Source organism: Canis lupus, chromosome 12 (genome assembly GCF_011100685.1).
Source record: "Canis lupus familiaris isolate Mischka breed German Shepherd chromosome 12, alternate assembly UU_Cfam_GSD_1.0, whole genome shotgun sequence".
NCBI classification, from domain to species: domain Eukaryota; kingdom Metazoa; phylum Chordata; class Mammalia; order Carnivora; family Canidae; genus Canis; species Canis lupus.
In genome coordinates this window covers 37,337,776-37,352,248 of record NC_049233.1, presented here as the reverse complement: position 1 = coordinate 37,352,248, position 14,473 = coordinate 37,337,776, and the positions used below count along the sequence as shown (strand labels likewise).

General features: G+C 35.6%; 1 protein-coding gene across 1 annotated transcript in view; it reads left to right on the top strand.

Annotated features, from left to right (window-relative positions):
- LOC119876879 (filamin-A-interacting protein 1-like) overlaps window positions 1-14,473 on the top strand; it is a 206,728-nt gene that overhangs the window by 21,301 nt on the left and 170,954 nt on the right.

The following is a 14,473-nucleotide window of genomic DNA, read 5'->3' as shown; positions in this document are numbered from 1 at the left end:
CTTGATTGGATTCAAAGAGTTCAATTTGTACAGATACTTTAAGGTGACAGTTATATTAATATTCATAATTAAGATAGTAACTAACGTTTATAATAAGCACTATTTTGAAGAAATTGTATGGAAGTAATTTGTATGAAAGTCAGGAGAGTAATGTAATGATTCACCCATTACCCAGCTTCAACAGCTAGCTGTCAACTTATGGCCAATCTTGTTTCATTATTCTCTTGTCCACTTTTCTTCCTGTCCTGACAGAGGGTTGTTTTCAAGTAAATCCAAGACACTATATTATTTCATCTGTAAATATTTCAGAAGGCAAGGACACTTAGATATCATATATTTTAAATTATTTTTAATTTTAAATTATATTATAACAGACAAAAAACACCTTGGTAAATGTAAAAAATCATGAATTACACAACCTGATTAGTTTTTGCAAATTGAATACATTGGTATAACCAGGAAGAAATAGAATATTACCAATGCCACAGAAGAAGCCTTTCTTGTGCCCATTTCCAGTTGTGTCCCCACCTCCCAAGGGTTACTGCTATTCTGACTTCTAACACCAAAATTTTATTTTGCTTGTTTTTGAACTTGGTGTGTATGGAATCATAATGGTGTTTTGTTTGGGTCTGGCTTCTTTCACTTAACATTTTGTTTGAGATTTATCTGTATTGTTATATACAGTTCTGGATTGTTCATTCTTATTGCTGTAGATAGCATGCCATTGTCTGACTACATTACAATATACCTATTCAATTATAAAAAGCACTAGGCTAGAACTTCTAGTGTTTGGCCATAATAAATAGTCTTAAATTCTTTTATTAACCTTACAGAAGAGGTAAAGTAGTCTTAGGTAAAATAAAGTAATTTGCTAAGTTCACACAGGTAATAAGTAATGGAGTCTGAATTCAAACTAGCTTTGCTTGACTTCAGAATCCGAGGTCTTAACCAGTGTGCTTCTAAGGCAGCCTGTTTTTCAGAGTTATCTATCTAGTGTATATATGCAAACTCATAAGCTCTATGGAGAAAAGTGCATTATTCTCTATGGTTCTGTACCCAATCACTGGTTTCCCGACTCCGTGTCTATTTCTTGGAGAGTAAATGTCCCATCCCCTTGTAGAAAATTATTGAGTCATCCATTACAACTAAGAATTAGAGCATTGAACAAGAGTGGGGGATGACTCTGGAATAGGAAAAGAAGAAGGAAATATACTCAGGAGAATGTCAGTTGACTCTATTGCAAAGTAGGATGCTTATGATCTTGATAGAATATGATCCTATAATAACTTTCAGAGTTAGGTTCTAGTCACCCAATTTCAACCGCATAAACAGGGAAGTGGGGATTTTAATGTCTAATACAAGCATGTAAATGCTTACTTTGCTCAAGTAAATACAGAAATATTATTATCCTATAACTTTCTAAAAACTTAGTCTTGACTCTCTTTTCTCTGAAGCTGTTGGGAAAATAAATGATTTAATTGAATATTCTACGAATAAATGTATGTGTGACATAGTATGTGTTTTGTTAGTGAACAAGAGGACAAAATACTTATTTTATTATGAATATATATAGATAGTACAAAGTATTAGCACTTTTTCATTTATAGTTTTGTAAGATCTAAATATAAGTATATCTAGATTAATGGAAAATGCAAGTATTTTCAAATTGTAAAACCTGACTATAGCAAGTGTAACACAATATTATTCTGATATCAAAGAACTAGTTAATGTATAGTGATTCCTCCTGCACCCCCCTGCATATTGTCTTATGTTTTTTCTTGTTGGTTATATCTTTGAGAAGTTTTGGTTGTGAATGCTCGTAAACATTTAAAAATTGCTTATCAAATCATAGACCAAAATTACATTTTTAGAATGTAATTTTAGAATTTCATTAGGCACTGAACTGATTCATCATAGAACATCATGCATTGTTTGTTTTAGAGAGAATACTGAACAGCTCATATCCTTTGCTTAAAAATAGACACTTTTTTTTCTCAAAGCAATTATCTTCTTTCCAGTCCAATTTTCTCTTCTCTGGTATTCAACAGGACTTCAATTCCAATGAGCTTTTATTTTACTATGCTGATCATGTAGTTATGCCATTTTTTTTTCTATCTGCCTCAGAGCTGTAGAATTTTAAATGTATTTTTTGATCAAAGCATATTTATTAAGGTATAGCAAAGCCTATATCTTTTGACCTTCAGTGACTGCCAAGAACAGGGTACTGTGACTATTAAGTGTAAGGAGGCAGTTATGTTGTTAGGAACCAGACTCTAGTTCAAATTCTGATTTGCTACTTATTAGTATGTAACTTTGATCAAATTACTTAATATCTCCATGCCTTAGTTTTCTTGCCTATAAAATGGGGGATAGCCTGTCTCATTGGGTTATTGTGAGAATTAAGTATGTAATTATATGGTAAGCCCTTAGAACTGTGGTTGGCACATAGCATTACATAAGTATTTTTACTATCATCCTAAAATCTATTAACTTTCCTTTGAAATTTTAACAAAATTCAAAATAACTAATTCGCAATCTATGAATTTCTTTCTACAACTTTTAATATGCAAATAATAATGACCCAACTCTGTCCAGAGAGCTGAGAAGCATTTCCCATAAGGTTTGGCTAAAATGCTTTAACATTTTTTCATCTTTATATTGTTCATTTGCCCGCTCAATCATTCCTATTTATTGAACACTTATTATGGTGCTTGATTACTCAGTAAGGAATAAACAGGAAATATTCTCTACTACCTGGAAGTTTATATTCAAGTCTCAGATCCAGGCAATAAACAATAAAAGAGATATTTGTTTGGAAACTCTTTTTATGACCCTCTACTTCTAACTTCACTTTGAAGCAAATGCCAAATTGATTAATTTTTAACTTAAAAAAAAATCCCTATGCCTCATTAAATGAACAATGTAGTAAAAGTTGGTTTTAGAAATGGATGTAGAAATAGTGTCCCAACTCTCATACTTAATTTATTTGCTCCTTTTCTCATTGATATTATTAACCCATCTTCTTATTAAAAAGTTTCATCATGACTCATTCTTGAAATTGGGAAATTCAGCTTCAGTTTTAAGTTTATCAGATGTTCTCAGAATGCTCACACTTCAGACTGTGGGAAAAGGATGCAGCTGAACAGTAATATATTAACAATATGTGTTGAAAAATCAGTTCCTTGTTGACTGTGTACAAAACACAAATTTCTAATAGCTCTTAATGGCAGTACTTCCTCTGTGGATTATGTAGGAAATTCTTTTGTCTGAATAATCATTCCCAGGGGGGAAAGCTTTCAAAATAAATTCACTTTATACAGAGGGATAGAGAATGCATGTATATGTATGTGTGTGTGTGTGTGTGTGTGTGTGTGTGTGTGTGAGAGAGAGAGAGAGAGAGACTGATTATTGTGGAATACTGAATTAGACAGCACATATGCCTTGTATAATTAAAGAACATAATTTGAAGGTAGCAACAGTATCTAATTATATAAAATACTCTGTGTGCTGTTGCTTGTCATCACATTGTTTAAAATAAATTAATAGCAACAATGGACCGCTGATCCAAGTGTTATAGAAAACAATGTTGGGAAGACTAGGTTTTCATTAAGAAAAAAAACAAAAACTGAAAACTCTAATTGTATAGTTAGAGAAGAAATAACTATCATGCTCCTTTTGGAATTACCTAGGCCCATAAAGACAAAGTGGATTATTTCCCCTTAGTTATCTTGACTTGGGTTACAAGCTTCTCTGCTTCATTTTGGATTAGAGACATCTAGAAAGTGAACTTTTAATAGGAGTGAAATGCTACATTCCTGGAGTCCTCTTTAGTGAAATAGTTCTCAACTTGGTGCTATTACATGTGGGGTATGTTGTATTGGGTGTGTGCCTTTTCCAAACAATAATTTCTCCACACCCCATCCCTTTGTAATTTTTAAAAAGTTCTCCTGGTGATTCTATACTATGGCCTAGTCCAGTCACACACTTACATCTCTTATCAGAACCCACTTTTTAGGGACTGTGAATAGACTGTTTCTAAAAGATCCATTAGTGTTCTAGATGAGTCAGTTAATTTCACAGAAGAACACTTTCATCTTAATAGAAGTCTTTTTTAAAATCGAGTTTGGCCCAGACCCAGAAAGACTAAGAATGTGAACAAATGCAATTTTATATATGAATAGTAGTAAATAAAAGGGAAGATATGAATGCTGTTAGTGTGGTGACTGGAATGGGGGGAACAGAGATGTTTTCTAATGGGTTGAGGTGTGAGGGGTCAGCTAATCTTGGAAGTGAGGGTCATTTTTTTAAAAAGAAGGACACACACACACACGCACACACACACATGCATGTACAAGTGCACCTACGTCTTGTGAAAAGTGGTAGCCTTTCCCAGAGAGACATTAGGGTTATCTAGTACATAAGCCACTTCTCATAGATATGCAATGCTTAAAATACTAAATCCATGCCTTTATAAGTCTGCTTGGCCTAACTTCAGTTTACATGTCAAAAAAAAAAAAAGAGTACCCTTAGACTGATAAATTGATCTTGGGAAGGGGGTCAACCTTTATAATGGTGTTGGTGAGGTTTTGTCAGGGCAATATTCTAGTGTGTTAACTAATAATGGGGTGTTTGTGTCCCTTCCTATTACCTGTGGCTAAAGGGATCTCTCTCAGTTCCTCTTACTGTTAATTTCACATATGCAATAAGATAGTCCCCAAAACTAGTTAAACACACTTTTCCCCCCATAAGTCTTACTCTTGGCAGATTCATACTATTTGATGATATAAAATAAAGCAAATAAAATATCTTGACGCAGCCTTCATGTGAGAGTTCAGGATAGGAGTGACCCTTCTCTGGTTTTGGAGCCTGGAGGGTTAATGATGAAGTGAGGCTGTCAACAATCAGAGGTGTTTCAAGTCCTGGTTTTTCTGAGTGTTCTCCACTTCTTACTTTGAATGAATGACCTGAATGAGAATGCTAATATTTTCCTTTTTAACCTTATTCCTTTAAAAAAGGGGAACCTTCAAAAAAAGGGGGAGCCCTCTTGCACTGTTGGTGGAAATGCAAGCTGGTGCAGCCACTCTAGAAAACAGTATGGAGGTCCCTCAAAAAGTTGAAAATAGAGCTATGACACAGCAACTGCACTACTGAGTATTTACCTCAAAGATACAAATATAGTGATCCAAAGGGGCACCTACACCCCAATGTTCATAGCAACGATGCCCACAATAGCCAAACTATGGAAAGAGCTCTGATGTCCATTGACAGATGAATGGATAAAGAAGATGTGGTATATATGTAAAATGGAATAATACTCAGCCATCAAAAAATGAAATCTTGCCATTTGCAATGATGTGGATGGACCAGAGGATATTATGCTAAATGAAATAATCAGAGAAAGACAATTATCATATGATTTCACCTATATGTGGAATTTAAGAAAAAAGACAGAGGATCATATGGGTAGGGAAGGAAAAATAGAATAAGATGAAATTGGAGAGGAAGACAAACCATAAGAGACTCTTAGTCATAGGAAACAAACTGAGGGTTGCTGGAGGGGGTGTGGTGGGGGATGAGGTAACTGGGTGATGGACACTAAGGAGGGCATGTGATGTAATAAGCACCGGGTATAAGACTGATGAATCACTGGCCTCTACCTCCGAGACCACTAATACATTACATGTTAATTAATTGCATTGAATTAATTAATTAATTGAATTTTTAAATAAAAAATTGTTTAATTGCTATATTGTATACCCAAAACTATCACTGTTAATAATATGGAAGTTAAAATTAAAAATTTAGGGGCACCTGGGTGGCTCAAAAAACCCCACCCTAATTCCATTAAAAAACGTGATATTACAGGTATTCATTTATGTTAACCTGATTTTAGTAACATTCAGATATACAAGCTGGTCAAGTCTGATATGACAGGGTAAGTCATCTAGCTATGAAAGTAACACACCAATGTAAAAAACTGTCCAGAATGACCTCTTTCTGTGAATTTTCCCAACAGTCATGGTACATTTTTAAAAGGCTTTTTTTTTTTTTTTTTTAAATTAAGGAACGTTTATCAGAGAATGCCTAATTGAGAAAAATATTGCATCGGTAAATTGCTCTGCTCTAGACAACTGCTGCTCTTTCTTCTTCAGATTTAAAGTCCCAAATCACAATCCGTTTTAAGAGCTTCAAGTAATAATTACCTCTGTGTCCTTCAAAGGGTCTGCCGGTTTCCCTACACTCTTTTACAGGGTGAGCAATGCTGTAGCCACTGATAACCCAGCTGCCGAGGAACTGAGTAAAGCCGGCTCCAAACTTCTCAGCTGTTGACAGGCTTGACTTGCTGAGAACACTGGTTAAATATAGCACGCGCGAGCTCAGCTCCTCAACAAAGTCATTGCTCCGACAGTGTTGTGAAGGGAGCAGAAGACGAGAAACCTAATCTCAGAACCCAACAACACCTAGCAACAGTTGAAAAAACTTTTAAACAAAAGTCTGGGTGGGAGATCTACAACAGCCTCCAATTTCTGCTGATCGGGATTTCAGGGAGAAGAAGCTGCTTTTCCCTTCCCTCTACTCAGTTTCCTGCATGACTTCAGCTGTTGGCTAGTCCTAGGAAAGAAAGTGGGAAAAGCTTTTTCCTCTGTATTCTTTTTGGGCTGGATAGTTTTCCAGGACTCCAGTCTCTCTGGGGTTGTGGGACAAGCCACTGGGTTCTTCAAAGGATAAACTACCTGCATAAAGGACATACCCTTGGTTAAACAAGCTGCTGTCAGGTAAGACCAAAATAAATAACTATTTACTCTCTTAAGAAATTTCTGCTTCCTTAAGATTCTGTGTTGTCAGTTTCCTTTGATTCTTACTGTTTCCACTATGTGATAACACATTTAAGGAATTATCATAATCATTGTGGATTATTTTTAAAGAATCAGTAACATCTCTCTCGGAATTATACCAGTTCCTTTTTAAACACAAAGCTTGTTACAATGTTTTAATAGCCATCAAAATATTTCTGCCAAGTTATCATTCTTGGGCAGGTAACAGAAATATGGCAAAGGACAACTTCATGGTTCCTTTCACAATTAAGATGGCTAAACAACGAAAGAGATTTTTTCCCTGGAAGCAAAGTAACGTTCATTTACTGAAAGTAGCTGAGCAGCTTGTGTGGTAAATGAGAGGAAAGTCCTGTATGGTATTTGTGTTGCTGTACTTAAGACTTGCTGCTATCTGCTTCTCCCTTTGCCTGATTCTCTGATTACACTGGTACACCTTGTGCTGGTTCTGACCTGGTTACATTAGAATCACCCCAAGTGCTTCTGACTAGGCACAAAATACAGCTGCTATTAAATCCCTACTTTCGCAGTTGTTGAATATAAACTATTTGGGAGAATGTCTTTTTGTGATTTAGAAAAAAATAAATGGAGTAATTGCTTGTGTATAGATAAAACAGATCCTGATTTTTAAAATTGAAACAGAATTTATTAGAAAAAAAACTTCGTATTAAAGTTGTATATATATGTATGTGAATATTATAGTGTGAAGGAAACCCTCCTTTATCTGTTGGTATATTGTCTCCCCCTTCCATGCGTTGCCATGCAATTTTATCAGAATCGCTTAGTGATTGATATCACATTGATTCTGACAAAAGTTCTGGCTGAATGTTAGGATATGGTTACTGATACCAGGTGTCTATAGTTGGGCTAGAGTTGCATAAGAAGCCTGTTCCTTTAGAAGAATATGACAATTTGAATGGATAATCTAAGGATAATATATAAGAAGATACAGATGCACATTTTAAAAGGAGTTATTTGAGTCTGTTTTGTCAACTTAAAGAATTTACCTAAGACCAGTTTTGAACAGGTTGTTGACAAATAAGAATGTGTCAGCCCCTTTCAGTAAATGTTCCTATTTTAAGAAAAAGCAATTAAAGCTAATATATCAAATGTGCAGGAAAATGAAATCGTATGTACATTTCAGTATGTACAGTGCTTCCTAGTTCTGACTGCATGATCAGTTTCTGAAGTAAATGAAACTAATCATATATAATGAATGTATACAAGGACAGTGCAAAATGCACTTTGGTAACCTTGGTATCAGGGAATGAAACTCCTGGTACTTTACTGGAGATGAAGTATCTTCATCTTGAAAAAGTTCTGAAAAGTCAGAACTACATGCTTTACATTTTTCTTGTTTTTATCTTAGGAATGGTCACATTGTTGGCTTACAAATGTATGTGTAAGGCCAAAGTATGCCATTAGTTCTAGGCATGTAATTTCTTTTGGAGTCAGTAGATCAGTGTTAAGTAACTGAATACAGCAATTGGCCCTGGGTGAAAGCCATGTTTTCTGATGAATCGATTTTTGATTATCATTGTCTCCATGGCTGTAAATTTACCTCCGAGAATCAAAACTAGCGCGGTTAGACCATATGCTTCCCTCCAGTATATGAACAATCAAACCCACCGTGAACCATATAGATTCTGTTCTCTTGTTCACTCAAATTCACGTCTGTGTTATTTGCAATCTACCCTTTCCCCTTCATCATAAAGGTTGTTAGATTCAATTGCTGTATCTATCCTACCACACTGAGGCCTCTTCCCTTCACTCTCAGTCCGGATTGTAACAGTGCTGCTCTCCGATGACCCCCTCATTGCCATCCAAACTATATTGCCAATGACCACAGGGTTAATTTTCCTAAAACATTGCTTTACTTGTGTCTCTACTCTTCAGTTATCTTCTGGGACTCCTGGTTGCTGCCAAACACCTAAGCTGGGTATTTTGAAAACCTTCCATCATCTGGCACATACTTAACTTTTCCAGTTTCAGCTCCCACTACTCAACAACAAGTGTCCTTCTGCTTCAGATATTTCAGATTTTGGGCCATTCTCCAAACACATGCACAGGGCACATTTCAAAGCTACACCTCGGCCTGTTTCATTCCCCCTGCCTGGAATACTTTTCCTCTCCTTCCCTGTGTAGAGACCTTATCTGCTCTTTAAAGCCCAATCAGTGCTTCTACTTTCACAATGATTCCCTGACCATACCTTTTTAGAAGCGATTCCTTTTTAGACAGTTTGGTGCTCTATTAGAATTGAGGTATTTGGGGACAGGGTTTACATCTTTAAATTCAGAACAATTTAATGAAGCAATTAGGTGCAAAGCATTGTCCTAAGCACCACTTGGTTTTAGGGCTTTTTATTGCCATGCACACGGTGGCTGTCCTACTAACATTTTTGGCTCTAGATTTTTGTTGATGAGTGCATGAGAAAAAGTGTAAGTAAGTATAAAATCAAGAAGAGCAACTGTTATGTGTGTAACTTTTTATCTCAAAAATTGCTCAAGGCACGTCTTCATAGTTCAATATGCACGGAAAAGTTACAAGTAATTCTAACTATGCTCAGGTACCTGATTGTGGAGATGATGTACCTCTTGAGAATGAACTAGAAAGAAGTATATATAAAGACTGTATATATACATGCTTGTCCTGTGTATGCATCTACCCACCTAAATGTTATAACTCATATAACTTTTATCATCTTTTGGTATCAGATTTAATTTGGTTCTGTTTATTTAAGTCATGGCTCCTTTTATTTGCGGGCCATCATGGATTACAATCTGGCCCAGAACATTAAAATATTTATATACCATATTATGATCCCTCTTTCTTTTTTCCCCTAGATATTTAAAAATAGAGACATTTCTCAGATTTATTTTTAACCACTTAGGAAACCTATAGCCTTACTGTGTGAAATAAAGCATGAATTATGATTTTGAAGCAATTTTTGTGTCCACCAAAAGAAAGGTATTCTTTTTATATTTTAAGATAGCCAAGGAGGTTACTTCTAAAAGTATTTAGTGAGAATCATAGGATTTTTCCCAATGAAATTTGTGAAATATTCAATATATTCACTTAGTGGTGGTTTTCCTATAGTTATATTTTTAATTCATTTGTTAGAAGTGAAAGTTGGGAAAATACACAGTCTAAACTCATGCGTTTTTCTTTTTTGGGAGATGAACATTTCTTCATATAAAACAGGTGCCCTAAGAAATAGGATTTTACAGAGCTTGTTTAGTTTTGTTTGTTTGTCTTATTTTATTTCTCTATACATGTGGGTTTTAGGAAAGTATCATTAGGAAGTGAGGGGGAAACCTTAGGTTGAGATCTATTTCAGCAGAGAGATTTAAGAGAGGATGTTGGTAACAGTTTGTTAGAAATATGACATCTGAAATACTGCAACATAGATTCGTTTATACATTAATTATTTTTAATATATATAGCAATAGAAAGATAAGCTAATGCAATATATTTTGTTTCCTTAAATCTGAGTTGAAAATACAACAAGGGTATTGGTATGAAGGAGGAGGCAAGGAAGGCTAGCAGCATAGGCAAGCCAGGTGGCCTGGATTCAGATCTCCACTCACTGTGACCCTGGGCAAATTACTCTCTGTGCCTCCGTTTCCTCATCTGTAAAATGAGAATAATAATACTATCTTCCTCAAAGAGTGGTTTGGAAGATTAAATGAGTTAATAAAACTCAGTTGCCTGGTAGACTTTTCAATAAATTTAAGCTATTATTGCTTTATTATCACATCCTAAATGGAGTTTTCAGTTTATTTTAATCTTTCTTGCACGCAAAATTCTTAGATACAGATAGCCTGTGAACTCAAGTTCATAGATCATAGGAAAGGCAGAAGAATGTATTGTTTAAATTTGGAATCCTGTTTGGGACATACTTTGCTGCTGGGTACTCTAAGCACACATAGTTTGAACGCCAGCCAATAATTTAGTATGGAATTTATGTTTCAAACCCTCTCTTATCACTCAGCAGTCTGCTGTCTTATAGAATCATTACTAAAAAGGCTAAAAAATCACCCACAGCATAGACTGTTCTATGGTTTCTATATTTGCACTTGGAGATAAAGTGTGTTTATGTATTGTGCTTGGCTGTCTCTTTTATAGCCTACAACATTGGGTAATGTACGGCAGTGGAGATTTCCTCCTCTATAGAAAATATACTACTAATTTTATTACTCTCTATTTCTTCCTTTAGATGTTTTGTTTTGTTTTATTAACAGATAAAATGAAAAGACCAAAAAAGGTCATCTCATGCTGGCTTTAACCTTACCAAATAGAAATGAATTCTTGCTCATCATCCTTAGTCCTATTCATTCTTCTTAAACACGATAAGAAAGTATATTCCAAGGCAAACAAACAAACAAACAAACAAAAACGCTGTTATGTCACAAAGATGTATGTGTATTATAGGGCACTTACTACTATGCATTTAATTTAACAAAAATATTTCAAACACTCTTATAAACAGGGGAGTTTCTTAGTAGCTTTAGCGCTAACAAACCTTATGCCGGGTAGTTATGGCTTTGACCTGACCATTTGCTTTATTTTTCCCAATCAAAAGGATAAATTTTTAAAAGATAAGGCAAACTGAGGTTTAGAGTTGTCATTCTTTAATGAAAGCCTTGCTATGGAAAGAAAGAAGGAAGAAAAGAAAAAAAAAAAAAAGAACTTTCCCTGGCTTTACAGAATACATTATCACGGCTTTAGGGTGAAAATATATTGGGTTCTCTTCTTCTTTTTCCTTAAATGGTCATTCCTACTCTTTGGCTAATCAGAGAAAGGAAGAGGCTACAGGCAGAGTTCTACTTTTCCTGTGGCAATAGCTGAGGCAGTTTGATTTCAAAGGCAAGGCAGGAGTTATGGAAGAACTTAGAATAAGAAAAGTCAAACATGAATTGAGCAGCTCTAGCTGGCTGCTAACCAGCTGATTGCAGAACATGAGAAACTCCCAGCAGAAATGAAGTAACAGGACGTTAACCAGCACCCCAGTCCCTGAGAGCTTTGCTTAAGCCACAGCAGCACTGAAAAGTCAAAAGAAGGTTGGTGTTGCTTTTCCTTTTTGGGAAATGGTGTCAATGTGCATAATATTGGGTGATTTATGTGTTTCGGAGGTTTGTGAAGGACAGACTAGAGCATTTTAAAGCAAATGCAGGATTTATCTCAAGTTATCTGATTTTAATTGAACTCTTAAGGTTCAGGGATTTTTCTCTTTTCTTGCTTAAATTCTGTCGCTTACCTCCTTTACCAAAACATAAATGAACATGATAATTGTTACTTCACTGGCCAAAGATCTTATATGTCTACCCTTGAATATAGTCTTTTTTTTTAAACTTTTGCAACAATTGTAACAGCAATCTTCCCAAGTTACTTTGAAGAAATGAATTATCTGCTGCTTATCTTTGTAAAGAAAAGGTGTAGGAAGTCCACGAAATGAACTCAGCAGAGTTGGCCAAATGCATTCTTTAAAAAATGATTTGCTGAAGATTTAAAGCCAAAAGACAATTTGATTAAAAACAGTAGACTGTTGACATCACCAAGACAATCAAATTACTGCCAACTTGCCTTGTTTATCTAAAAGATCTTTGTAAAAATAAGGTTTGTGTGCGTGTGCACACACACGAGTCATAGGTGATATGGTAATAGTGATAAAAGGATTTTTTTTATATCTTATTTATTACTTATGTCTTAAGTAACTCATTTTAGGGCCTGCTTCTTTGAGGTACCACAACAAAACAGGAAAGGAAGAGGCATTGCTGAGTTCATAATGCTATTTCAGTGTGGTAGCCTAAGTCCATGAGGAAATGACGGCCTGGGCCTGTATTTGGAGCCTCACAGTTACTGTGACGACAACACACACTACTGGAAAACAAAGATGGTCTGCTTGCCAGGGTGAGCTGGGAAGAGTTTTGCCAGCTCAGATTTTTCCTAATTATTCTGTAAGTCTTGAAATGTGACACTGGAGATATTCAAGGCTCTTTGTGTTTCAATAACTGTTTAGTAAGTGATACATGCTTGGGCAGCCTGGTATTTGGATTAGGGAGGGGCCTTACACATAAGCTCAACTTTCACATGTTGTCTTGATAGATAGCATCTTCTGGTTTGGGCATCCCCAAACCAACTGCTTTGGTCACAACCTGTTATTTGTTCTGGTGCCTAAGGAAGCCAACTGCATTGGTAGAGTTCACTCCTCAGGGGCTTCTCAACTTTTGGTCATATATCCCTACCTTCTATATGCCGTTCATTTTGGAGATCATTGCCCAACATACCAGGAGTTCCTACCAATTACTGTGCATCTGAATCCCAATTCTTATAGATGATATAATACATAATATAATAATAACTATATATAATACATATCACCTATATAATATGTTATATAGCTATATACAATTATTTAGTATCTATAGATGATGATAATACTAGGTAGCATATACTGGAGATTATTCTGTGCCAGGCATTGTACTTTACCTGGATGATTTTATTTATTTCTTACAATAACCCAATGAGGCATTAATTTTATCACTATTTTATGGATTAGAAAAATGAGGCTGGTAGATGGTAACATGCCCACTGGTAGGTTGAACATTCAAACCCAGGCAGTTTGACCTTAGTTAGCCTATATTTTCAACCACTTTCTTGTAATGTAGGCAGTTGTTCAAGGAGCCAAGCTTGGGTACTGGAATGTAGAAGTTATTATTCTTTGACAGTTTTTGTTGGGGCAATATGGTTCTTTTTGGAGGGAGAGGGGCAGAAGGAGAGGGGGAGAGAGAGAATCCCACGGAGCTTGATCTCACAACCCAGAGATTATGACCTGAGCCCAAATCAAGAGTTGGATGCTTAACTGACTGAGCCACCCGGGTGCCCATGGTTCTTGGTTTCTACATTGCTGAGTTGATTCCCTGGGAGAGGGTAACATGGAGCATTTGCTTTATTTATTTATTTATTTATTTATTTATTTATTTATTTATTTATGCATTTGCTTTTATGAGTTATTATGGCTGCTCTTATAGCCAAATCCTTTGATACCATTGGGCTTTTGGTCTCCTTGTTGCCTCTGTTGACAACTCTGAACCTTACCTTCTGTTGTAACATTCAGAATGCTCTGTAGATCTCTACTTTGGACATTAGAATTCAGTTTGTTAAAGTGGGTTTAGACATTACCTTACCTTCTGTTGTAACATTCAGAATGCTCTGTAGATCTCTACTTTGGACATTAGAATTCAGTTTGTTAAAGAGGGAGTCCTACAAAATACTTATTCCAGGTGCTGGTAACAGTGTTTCTTGAAGAAGTCTTTGGTAGTGTGGTGCATATATATTGGTTGGAGGAAGCAATAAAGAAGGGGATAGAGGGTCTCATTACATGTAGGAGCTCTCTTAGGCTCCCCAAAATTTTGTTTAGGTAGAGAGTTGTCAATCTGGCAGCAACTTGTTTCTTCAGGAAAAAGCAGAGAGTTTGCTATTGCTTAAGGAAAACTACCTGATACTTACAGCCAGGAGTTTGCTACTGTAGATGGATAGCATGAACTATTTTATTTAATTCTTTTATCTTTATTAACCAAGAATGACAATTAATGATGCTAAATGTCTAATCATTTGGATATAATTAAAATTTTTGAGT